Source organism: Monodon monoceros, unplaced genomic scaffold (genome assembly GCF_005190385.1).
Source record: "Monodon monoceros isolate NGI ecotype Baffin Bay Population unplaced genomic scaffold, NGI_Narwhal_1 Super_Scaffold_13, whole genome shotgun sequence".
In the NCBI taxonomy this organism is placed as follows: Eukaryota; Metazoa; Chordata; class Mammalia; order Artiodactyla; family Monodontidae; genus Monodon; species Monodon monoceros.
In genome coordinates this window covers 22,594,757-22,606,690 of record NW_021703769.1, presented here as the reverse complement: position 1 = coordinate 22,606,690, position 11,934 = coordinate 22,594,757, and the positions used below count along the sequence as shown (strand labels likewise).

At 54.7% G+C, this 11,934-nt stretch overlaps 1 pseudogene; it reads left to right on the top strand.

Annotated features, from left to right (window-relative positions):
- The first annotated feature begins 7,716 nt into the window (after nucleotides 1-7,716).
- On the top strand, nucleotides 7,717-9,902 carry LOC114894255 (annotated as a pseudogene).
- Nucleotides 9,903-11,934: the final 2,032 nt, after the last annotated feature.

The window sequence follows — 11,934 nt, the reverse complement described above, 5'->3', positions numbered from 1 at the left end:
GTCCCCAGGGTCAGCTCCTCCCTTCTGGCCGCCCGCCAGTCCCTGCACACCCTCCCTCTCTCAGGAAATCCCAGCTGTTCAGGAAGTGGGGATGGTACGGGAGAGGGGTGTCCCTGGGACACCCGCACACACGCTGAGGGCCAGGCCCCATCTTGTGACTCGCCTGCATGTGGCCGGCTTCACTTCAGTGACTCATGCTCCGTGGGGCACGTGGTGGGGGGGAGCTCAGGGAGGAAGCCAGGGCTCCCTACGTCACCAGCCCCAGGCCCAGTGCCTTGGACACGTGCACCCAGCTGAGTGCACCCCTGAGTGCACCCAGGGGTTTCCACTGGTCTTGAGGCACTTCGGTCCCTGTGGCCACACCCACCCGGGCCCCTGACTGTGAGTCCCCAGGGGGCAGGGCTGAGAAAAGTGAGAAGAGAGAGGAGAAGCTGCTTCCCAGACAGCGCCCCCCTCCAGCCTCCCGTGAGACCCCAGGCGGTCCTCGCGGCTAGGTCTGGCCCCTCAGGGGGCGGTCAGGAGGCTAGATGGGTGAGGGGGTCAGGAGCCAAAGTGCTTTGATAAAGGGGCTGCGATTCAGTGGGTAGAGGGGGTAGCATTATTAGCTGTCACCCAAGTAGTGAGTCAGGGACCCCTCCCCGCTTTGAGTCAGCCCCAGGGGGTGAAGGGGAAGGGGACCGGTCAAGGTCACATGAGAGCAGTTTGAGCCAGACCTCCCCAAGCTCCTCCCACTGCTCCCCCAGGCTCCTCCTGGAGCAATTCGTCTGCTCTTTGGTAGTTCCTAGGAGAACCTGGAGCATTTCCGTCACCCTCTTTGCGTAGAGAGGGAAACTGAGGCCCAGAGAGGGGACACACACCCCGCTGCTCAGTCCTCTCTGCCTACACAGCCCTCTTTTCAGGTCCTTGAACGCTACACTGAGCTGCTCCCTGCCCCAGGGCTCTTGCATGGCGCCTTCCTGTCCCTGAAACCCTTCCCTGTTCCCTCTTATCCATCAAGATTCTCAGCTTGCTGTCCTTTTCAGAGGGGCCCTCTGTAACCCTGTCTTGGCCCCCTGGTTTTCTCTGTCCCATGCCTTTGGGACACTTATCACGATTTATAACAGTTTGTTTTTTTTTTTGTTTTTTTTTTTTTACCAGTTTTGTCTCTCCCCTTTGCTGAAAGGTAAGCTCTGTGAGCTCCAAGTCCACATCCATCCCGTTCAGGGCTCTAACCCAGCACCTGCCGTAGAACAACAATGACAATAGAAATACCCGGCATTTACTGAGCACGTACTCCATGCCAGGCACAATGCAAACCCCTCCAGAGGCCTTGATCCCTCAGTAACCCTTTGAGAGAGGCACAGTTTCCATCACTCCCGTTTTAGAGATGAGGAACGCTCCTGCAGGAAGGAGACAGGATTTGGTCTTGGGCAGTCTGCCCAGAGTCTGCACTTCCATACAGGCCACTGGGCTCTCCCCCGTCACTCCCTCTGCTCTAATGCACACAGTAGGTGCTTGATAGATATTGGCTGGGTGAATGGACGGGAAGACAGGCTTCTCCCAGGGCCACCCAGACTTTGAGGGAAGAGCCAGGCTGTCACCCCAGCTTCCGCCTCCCAGTGTTTTCGGATGCTACTGGGGCATCGTCCTCAGCACCCAGTGGGCACCACGACAGTTTCCCTGCTTCCTGCCTCCTGTCAGTACAGGCTCAGCTCCCCGGGAACACCTCATTAGGCTTTCTCCTCATTACTTTGAGCAGATTGAAGAGTGGGAACGGAGACAGCCTGTTGGATCCGGATGTCGGGACAAGAGGTTTAATTTCCCAGGAGCCCCTGGCAGCTGGAGCAGACCCCTGAGGTCGGAGAGGGGACTGTGAACACAGGCACAACAGCCAGTTGGGGTCTTCCCAGGGTTGAATGGAGCTGGGCGGTGGCCCTGCATGCCTTCTCCCTGGGCTGGGGTCTCCCTGGTGAAAGGGGCAAAAACAGAAGTTTTATGGCCAGGGGCCTCCACACACTTGCTGTGTGACCTTGGGCAAGTCACTCCTCCTCTCAGGGCCTCAGACTCCTTTTTGATAAATGGCAGGTGCAGGATGGCTCCAGTCTTCGCACACTGTGAGGACCTGGGAAGCTGAGGGGCTGCCTCCAGAGGGAGTAATGGGAGCACTTGTTGACTGAAGGGTCAACAGGGTGGGCACGTGGGTGCGGCTGGGCGGGGGACCTGTCAGGACAAGGGGAGTCTGTTAGGGGCTAAAGTCTTAGGTTGGCAAGCACCCTAACCTTGAAGGCCAAAGCCGCCTGGCAATAGCCTCAGTCCCGCCGATGTTGATTAATGGCCACGAGATGCCCGGGCGCCAGCAGCCACCGCACTTGGTGGAATTATCTGTGATTTATGGGTTTGGGCCCCTCAGGGAGCAACTGTCTGAGCTCAGAGAAGCCTCAGAAGAATGGGTCAAGCAGGGTGGGGCCTGGATGGAGGCAACCACAGCCAACTAGAAGGGGCTCAGAGACTGACTCCTCTGACCCATGGTCCTGGTGGGGAAACTGAGGCCCACGGAGGGCAGGTGACATGCCCAGGGCCACTCAGCAGAGGGATTCCTCAATGTCAGGACTTGTTACTCTGCCACTTGTACGCCCCAAGCTGCCTGGCACACCCATTTTGTACCCTTGTCGTTTGCCAGCAAAGAGGCTTCTCCCTCTAACTGGCAGCAGAAACCAAAAGCCAGAGCTGGTGTGCGGTGCTGGGAGGTACTTTAGACGTCAGGGAAGGCCGCTCAGAGGAGGTGACCTTTTGGCTAAGCCCTGTGGGATGAGAGGGAGCCAGTTGTGTGAAGGTAGGAAGAGAGTGCGCCGAGTGAGGGGACCAGCACGGGCGTGAGCTCGGAGGTGAGACAGGGGCTGGTGCGTTCAGGGAAGAGCGAGTAGGGCAGGGTGGCCACGGGGGCTGAGGGGGAGGGGCAGGGTTAGCGATGCTGGTGAGAAGAGCGGGAGCTGGTTAGACCCCCGAGGGGTCTTCCAAGTCCCAGCCAGGCGTTCGGGCCTCCTCCTAAGTGCACTGGGAAGGCTCTGGAGGTATGTGAACAGCTCTGCTTTACATTTTCCGAAGACCCCTCCTGCCTCTATGTGAAAAGTGAATTGGAGGGGCCCACGGGGAAATGGAGAGCCTGGGATGGTGGCTGCTGCCGACTCTGGGGCAAAGGCGACCAAGGAGGACCCAACCGTGGAGCTGGGATTTATCCCTGGGATTCTCCTTTAAGCCTCTCACCACTGCGTGGGCAGCAACCAATTCTAATGTCTCAAAACCCATTCCAATCCATGGTCCCCTTGATGCCCTACTCTAGGGCCAAGGACCCCCCTTTTGTACAGGCAGTACCACATCAGACAACTTTTTGACTTGCTCAAAGTCACCCAGCTTGGAAGGAGCAGAGCTGGGACAGGAAGCCAGGTTTCTGGGTCCCCCCACTCTTTAATGCCTCCCCTGCCCCTTATCCCCCACCAGAGGTCAAGGCCGGGCCTCCTTAAAGGAAAAAAACTGGGGTTTTGAGGCTACCGGGAGCCCTCTGTTGGGTGGATTTGAACTGTATCTGCAGGTGCATATGTGCGTGTGCACACACTACACTCAGCAGGAAATGTGGGACGGGAGCAGCTTGGGTGCATGTCTGGACCTCCTCTTTGCTGGAAAACCAGGCCAGAGCTGGAGGGGCCCCAGCAGTGCTGCCCTGGCCCGCCCTCTTCCTGGCACTTAGATGCCTGCTGGCAAGGGCACTGGCGGGCAGTGAGTGGCCGCTGGCCCATGGCTGCAGCTGACACATGTTGTCTCTGGGCCACTTCATGTCTCTGCTTTTAGCAGAGGACCCTCCAGCAGAACAAAGGGATCACCTTGGAGGGAGCTGCCTGACAGCAGTTCTGGCTGCTGTGGGCATGGGGGAGTCCTGTTCACCTTGCCACGGGGGACTTGGTTTGGAGCAGTGAGAAGAGATCTGCACTGGGAGATGGGACCCTGGGTTTCCTGGGGACTTGTGGTAAGTCAGGTCCCTCTCTGGTTCTGGTCCACAGTTTTCCCATCTGAACAGCTGAAGTGGAGTGGGATAGATTTGGCGATTTTAAAGGCCCATTGGTCTGAATCTCTGCTCTCCACTTCACTAGCTGTGTGATCTTGAGCAGCTAACTTCACCTCTCTGAGCTTCAGAATGTTTCTTGTTTTTGTTTTTGTTTTTTTGGCTGCACTGAGTGTCTTACAGGGATCTCAGTTCCCTGACTAGGGATAGAACCCGGGCCACGGTGGTGAAAGCCCGGAATCCTAACCACTAGGCCACCAGGGAAGTCCCAGAATGTCTGTATTCTTATCCTCATTATAGTACTTACTTTGCAGGACTTCTGTGAGTAGACGCAGGTAAAATTCTTGGAAGACCGGGCACACAACAGGCACCCAATCATAGTTAGCCTCACGAATAATAACACGCACACAATCTAACATTAGTAGCTAGCATTCATTGGGCCCCTCCATGCATCACATACTTCTGTGCGTTCACTCTTCACTGCAAACCCATGAGGTCAGAATGCTTATTGTCCCCAGTTTACATTGACGGAACTGAGGCACAGAGAGGCAAAGGGCCATCCTGAGATGACACTGCTGGGAAGTGTGGAGCCTGACTGGCCATGGCTCCCTGGCTGTCCCCAGGTACTAGTCTTCCTTCTTGAATTCCCAAACCCCAGCAGAGTCAGCTCCTGGAAGTGTTTGCCAAAGGGAACCCTGTCTTAGGAGAGCTGCTGGGGTTTCAGCACCACGGATAGAGCCCAGTGACCACCGGGCCCTGAGAAGAACGAAATGGCTCTCAGCTGTGGCTGGGGCCCTGGATGGCAGGTCGTCTTCAGCGGGGTGGGACCCTCATCCTCACCATATGGAGATAGCAGGGCTCTGGATGAGCCAGCAGAGCCAAGGGTCCACCCCTTCCCCTGGCTCAATGAGTCCACTGGATACAGAGGCTCGCCTTCCTAGAAGGGAAGGAGCCAGGGCGCCACTTCCAGGTCCCAGCATCACTGCATGCCCATCCTAGGCTCTAGCGTTACCATGGCAACAGGTGGCGGTTGCACACCTGAAGACCTGGCTCTAGGAAACTCAGGGTGACTTGGCCTTGGGAAACCCAGGAGCTGAGTTTGAAGGGGTCGCCACTGACTCAGCTCTCCCTCCAGCCCACTGTATAGATGGGGAAACCAAGGCCCAGAGGAAGGAAAGCTGGATTCCTGGGATGTGCTAGCTGGAAGGTTTCCAGGGATCAGCTGGCCCCACTCCTCCATTATATAGATGAGAAAATTGAGGCAAAGGGCAATCATCAGGGAGATCTGCAGTAAGTCCTCCTGCAGTTGTCTTCTGGAAGCATTGATTCCTTTCCTTCCTCATACGTGCCATAATTTAAAAGTATGTGTTTTTGCGTGTTTGGTGTTTCTTCCCTGCGGGCAGGCAAACTGGGGCCAGGGTCATTTGTTCGTGGCCATATCCCAGGGCCAGTGCACACCACAGTGGTCACCATGGTGTAGACTCTGGGGTCAGTTGTCCTGGGTTCAGATCCTAGCTCTGCCACTTACCAGGTTTGAGACCTCAGGCAGGTCACTTCTCTGTGAGCCTCAGTTTCCTCATCTGTGAGATGGGGAGAACGATGGCACCTGCCTCACGGGGTTGCTTTGCACGTTTGCTCCGTTGGTAGGAGCACTGAGCCTTGTGGGTAGCAAGCGCCAGCCAATGTCAGCTGTTGTCTTTGTTACTAGTTTGCAGGCACTTCATGAGGGCTTTCCTTCAGGACACCAGGGGCAGACGTTTCTCATTCCACCAGATATTTACTCCTCACCTGCCTTGTTAGAGGGCCTTGAAATTTAGCACATACTGAAATCCCTTGGAGAGACTTGACACTTCAGATTCCTGGCCCCATCGAGATTCCTGGGATCTGAACCTCTGTGGGCAGAGTCCAGGGTCTGCATCATTATGAGCACCCCACGCTTGTCATCGCTGGTGGGAGACTGTTGTGGCTGCCTAGAGGGGTTCAATGATGAACTGCCCTGCAAGCACGGGCTGGTGGGCTGCTGAGGCAGCCCTGTTCACCCTTAGCAGGACCTCGGGCCTCGCTCCACAGACACTGGAAGCCTGAACAAGGTGCTGAGCCCAGGGGAGGGGGGGTAAACCTTAAAGAGCAGCCATCAGGGAAGGCCTCCTGGAGGCAGTGGTGTTTCAAGCAGGCCTTGAAGAGTGGGGAGGATGTTGCCCAGCTGAGATTGGCAGATGGAATCATGGATGGGGGAGCAGCACACGCAAAGTGGTGGAGGCGGGAAAAACAGGTTGTGCCTGGTGTGTGGTGTGGGATGAGCTAGTAGATGATGTATTCAGAGAAGTGGGTGGGGTTTATGTGGCTCACCAAGGACCTCGAAGGCTGCACCTTATCCAAGTCCTTTCACTTCCTTTCTCTGTCTTCCTTCCATCACTACAAGGTCTTAGGACCCATTTATTCAACCCCTGACCCCAATTATCCCCCTTCCCAGCCCCAGGTCTTCCCCATTCACTTTCTCCCCTTTCTCATCCATACCCTGACCTTGAAGTCTGTTCCCTATGAAATGGGAAGTCACAATGGCTGAAAATGGGTTGATTATGGTGGGAATGGGGTCCTGGCAGTGAGGGGGTGTGTCTTGTAACAGGACCTTTCAGTACTTTAGCCCAAGACAAGGGCTCTCGTGGTGGGAACTCAGACACGACAGAGGAACAGGGAGGAGGCCAGTGTGGCTGCAGTGCCTTTTCATGGGTCATTATGAGGATAAAGATTGATGATGCCCGCAAAGTATCCAGGGTTCACGCGGGCACATAGTAGGTGTTCAGTAATTAATGTGCCCATTCGCAGGTCAGTTCTGGAGTAATTATTAACAGCTTCCCTTTCAATCTTACAAGCTGTTGGTTTGGAAGATAAATTATACAGTCATTGCATCTATCAATAATTGCTATTTCTTGGGAAGCTTAATTCCCTAAGGTGCTTCTGGGAGAGCAGCATCTCCGGTATCCCCAGGAGATGGCTGCCTTCCTCATACCGACATCCTCCCCGCCCTAGCCCCACTTTCCTGCCCCTGGAGGAGCAGCCCCAACGGGCACAGTGGTGCTCATGCCAGCCCCCCATCCCCAAGCGAACAAGAGTGTCAGCATCTCACAGTTGCCATATTTTCAGCATGGGAGTCCTGGGCGGCTGCGTGATTTCCCCAGCTGTGTCTCTGAAGGAGGTGCCTGGGGACAGGGAAGTGATCTGCACAGGGAGGCAGGCCGTTGGCATGTGCACAGCCTGGTTTGTCCCCCTTGCTCGATTTGACCTTGGGCCTGGCTGGCTCCATCCCACCCTTGGACCAGTTTCTTATGTGCTGGAGAGGCAGTTCCCCTGTGGATGGTGGGGGGCAGAGACGAGGTAGTGGATGAGTTTCTCGGGGCTGTGGGACTTGAGCAAGTGCCTGGGTTGTGGTGAAGACAGTCCCTCCTGGGCAGGGCAGTGGGGGTGGCCTCCTGCGATCTCAGCCATCATCCTGGCCCTGGGGACATTCTCTCTTCATGCCAGCACCTGCCCCGTCCTGACCCTTCTGAGACTCAGAATTCAGCTTCTTCAGAGACCTGGATTGGCAGGTGCTTGACAAAATGTGGGCCTCACTTTCTTGGCCTGTAAAATGGGCCTGATATTACTCAGCTGTTATTTCTATGGGGAGATCAGATGATATGATGGCTGACAAGGGGCTTGCTTGCCCGCAGTACCAGCAGGTGGGGAGGGAGTGGGTGACGACACCCTTTTGTTCCCACGGTGTCAGCACAGACCTCTGCACACAGTAGGTGATTACTCAGTGCGTCCCAGCAGCAGATGGCAGGGAGGTGACGTGTGCTGAGGGCTCTGTCTCCCCTTTGGAGAGGCCAGAGAGGGATGTAGTCACTGATGCCTGGGCGTGAGGCCTCTGCTGCCTCCAGAGGCTGGTCTGGCGGGGAGAGGGGGGCACTGTTCCCATCAGGGTGACTTCACCCTACCTGTCACCTGGCAGCATCATGCGCCCCTAACTCAGGAACCCTGAAGACCTGAGGGGTCAGATGCCAGGCCAGGGAAGCTAGAGTTGTGGTGGGGTGTCTGTGGGCCGAACAGATCTAGATTTTAATGCCAACTCTAATGCATGCTGCCTCTCTGACCTCAGGCAAGTCATTTTGCCTCTCAGAGCCTACAGTTCCCTCTGTAAAATGGGGATAATGGAAGAGGGTTCGCAGAGTTGGGGAGACCCGATTACATTGGCACAGAGGAGCGAGTAGCACCTGCTGCTGCTGGGATTACCCTTATCTTCGTGTCAGCTCTGCCCGTTGGCAGGACCTGGCATGTCATTGTAATGATGCTGTAAATGGCAGATGCCCTGCAAGACATTAGGGCAGCGGGCTCCGCATCCTGGCTTAGGTTACGCTTTCCTCTTTGCGCCCCCTCGCCTCGGCGCCGCAGCCTCCCTTCCTGCTCGGATCCGGGTCCCCAGGCTGGGCGACCAGCACGCACCCATCGCCTCTCCGGAAGAGCGATGAGGGTTAGGTTTCCCTTGATGCGAATGAGAGTTGTAACAAATTGCACAGGATTAAATTCAAATGACCAAAGGAAAATGTTATTTAATATTGCTTAAGCTGATGGCCTGGAGGGTGGGTGCCGATTCCACCAGACGCTGCAACTGAAAAGCCAGGTTCAGAAACGTCAGGTATCCTCCGGGAGCTGCTCTGTGTCTCTGAGAAAGCTGCCAACATTGCCCGGGCGTGCAAGCCCTCTTCCAGCTGCTGATAGAAGAAAAGAAAGAGGGAGAAAAGAACAAGAAGTTTGCAGTTGATTTCAAGCCCCTGGCTGGTGTACTGGTACAGGAAGCTATAAAACAGAATATGGAGAACAAGTTTCCAGGCTTGGGAAAAAAAATTTTTGGAGAAGAATCCAATGAGTTTACCAATGCTTTGGGGGAAAAGATTATCATGAGACTTTGTCCAACAGTGGAAGAAACAGTAGATCTTCTCAACAAAGTCCTTAATGGTAACAAGTTGGCATCTGAAACATTAGCCAAGGTTGTACATCAGGACGTTGTCTTTAGTGACCCAGCTCTGGATGCAATAGAGATCAACATTCCGCAGGACACTTTGGGAGTTTGGGTGGATCCTATAGATTCAACTTATCAGTATATAAAAGGTTCTGCTGACATTAAATCCAACCAAGGAATCTTCCCCAGTGGACTTCAGTGTGTCACTATTTTAATTGGTGTCTGTGACATACAGACAGGGGTGCCCCTGATGGGAGTCATCAACCAACCTTTTGTATCACAAGACCTAAACGCCCTCAGGTGGAAAGGACAGTGCAACTGGGGCCTTTCTTACATGGGGACCAATATCCATTCATTTCTGCCTCCCGTCTCTACAAGAAACAGCAGTGAAACGCAGAGCCAAGTGACCCAAAACCCCAGCTCTGAGGCGGAATGCTCCCACCCATTCTCAGATGTCATTAGTACAAGTGAAAAGGAGACCATCAAGGCCGCACTGTCACGTGTGTGTGGAGATCACGTATTCCGTGCAGCTGGGGCTGGTTACAAGAGCCTCTGTGTTGTCCTCGGCCTTGTTGACATTTACATCTTCTCAGAAGATACCACGTTCAAGTGGGACTCTGTGCTGCTCACGCCATCCTCAGGGCCACGGGTGGGGGAATGGTGGGCTTAAAAGAGTGCTTGGAAAGAAACCCCAACTCGCGGCTTGACTTACCACAGTTGGTGTACCACGTGGGAAACAGAGGCGCTGCTGGAGTGGACCAGTGGGCCAACAAGGGAGGACTAATCGCTTACAGATCAAAGAAGCAGCTGGAGACATTCCTGAGCCTCCTCCTCAGACACCTTGTGCCTGTGGATGCACATACATAGACGAGCTCCATCCTCAGGGACTCGAAACCCAACTGTGAACCTAGTTTCCACCTCTCTATCTTTTGAAGACAGCTTTGTCCTATTGACAGTCAAAGTTCACCTTCCTCTTTTGAGGAGCATTTTTCCATTATGTGTTCATAACGTTAATGTCAATAAATGACTGATATTCGTGCTGCAAAAAAAAAAAAAAAAGACATTAGGGCAGGTGCTAGGGCTCATCCTGTCATTTGCTCAATAAGTATTTATTGAGCATCTTCTATGTCCCAGCCACTGGGCTGGGGGCTCCAGATACATCAGTAAGGAAAAGAGATAGTGTCTTCCCTGCTGGGCTTACTTTCGGGATGGGACTCATCGAACCAACCAGTACATATGAGGTACTAGAATCCGGGTGGTGTTGCATATGCTATAAAGCAGGGCAAAGGGACAGAGAGTGAGAGCATGGTTAGACAGGGGGGTCCAGGTCCAGGATGGCCTCTCAGGAGGTGACTTTTGGCAGAGACTTCAAATAAATGAGGGAGGGTGGGAGTCATGTGGATATCCAAGGAGCAGCGCTCCGGGTGGTGGAAACAGCAAGTGCAGAGGGCCTGGGGTGGGAGTGGATTGTGACAGAACAACAGCTGGGAGGCCAGTATAGGGGGAACAGAGGGTACGTGATGGGGAGAGTGGTAGGAGGTGAGGTCAGAGGGCACATGGAGGCCAGATGTGTTTGGCCCTATAAGCCAAGGCATGGTCTTTGTCTTTTCACTACTAGTGAGGTGAGAGCCCTGAGGGCTTTGAGCAGAGACTTGCATCTTAACAGGATCCTCTGGCTACTGTGTGGAGACCAGGCTGAAGGGATCAAGGGTGGAGGCAGGGAGGCCAGGGGGAGGCTACAGCTCTAATCCAGGAGAGAGACGATGGTGGGTGGGACCAGGTGGCAGAGGTGGAGGTGGCAAGGGGTGGTTGGATTCTGGAGATGTCTTGGAGGTAGGGACAACACGATTTCCTGATGGATTGAATGGGAGGAGAGAGAGAATAGGAGGACGGAAGAGGAGGAGGGAGGGGCAGAGAGAGAGAGGGTGATAAAAGCCACAAGGCTGGGTGAGGTCACATGTGTGGGCAGAAAGGGGACTGAGCCATGGTCACTTCAGGGAGTAGCATTTGAGTGACTGTAAATATGTCTGGTGAACTGAAAATCAGGATGTGGGTCTGAGTTATAAACATAACACAAAGACATAAAGAAGAATAAAATATTTTCTATCATAAAAACCATTGGAAGGGGCCACAGAAATGAGCTGAGTGGTCAGGAGGCCCAGGTTCCATGCTGGCCCCCCGTGTCTGCTGTGTGGCCTTGCTTAGGCACCTACCCTCTCTGGGACTCTGATTCCTTTTGGAAGGTCTTGACTCTCTGACTTCAGGCATCGCCCATGGAGACACTAGGGCAGCCATGAGGCTCCAGAGGGCCTGCAGTTGTGGAAGCAGGGAGGAGGGGTGGGCAGGGGAGCTGAGGGTGGGGAGAAAGGTGGCCTGGAGAGCTCCTTCGCTGGAGGATTGCAGACAGGGAGGCCACAGCTGAAAGGAGAGACTCATGCAAAGTCGTGGCAGGTCCTGCTGGGGTGACTGAGACGGGGCAGCTCCTGCAAGAGGCACAATGATATCAGGCTGGACCTTTGTCCCAGTGAAGTGCTGAGCCAGCATATAGGCTGGGCTTGACCATATTCCCTGGGTGCAGCTCCTCCAGGGCCTGGCCTGGTAGAGGAGACCCCTTTCCCCCCACCATGGCCTTTCCCTGCTGCTAACCTTCCCAGGGGCGTTTTTTTGTTTCTACCATAAAGGGCAGAAGTGTCTCCGATAAGCACCTGGTCACAGAACTCAGCATGTGGCAGCCACAAGGGACCTAAGAGCTCATTGTACAGCTAGGGAAACTGAGGCCTTGTGTGGGAGAGTGACTCACCCTGGCCCCAGGAGCTGGGGCAGAACTGGGGCTCCAGCCTGGTTCACCACTTTGCCATTCAGAACTCCGACCTCCCCTCCCCTACCCCTCCTGCCGTCC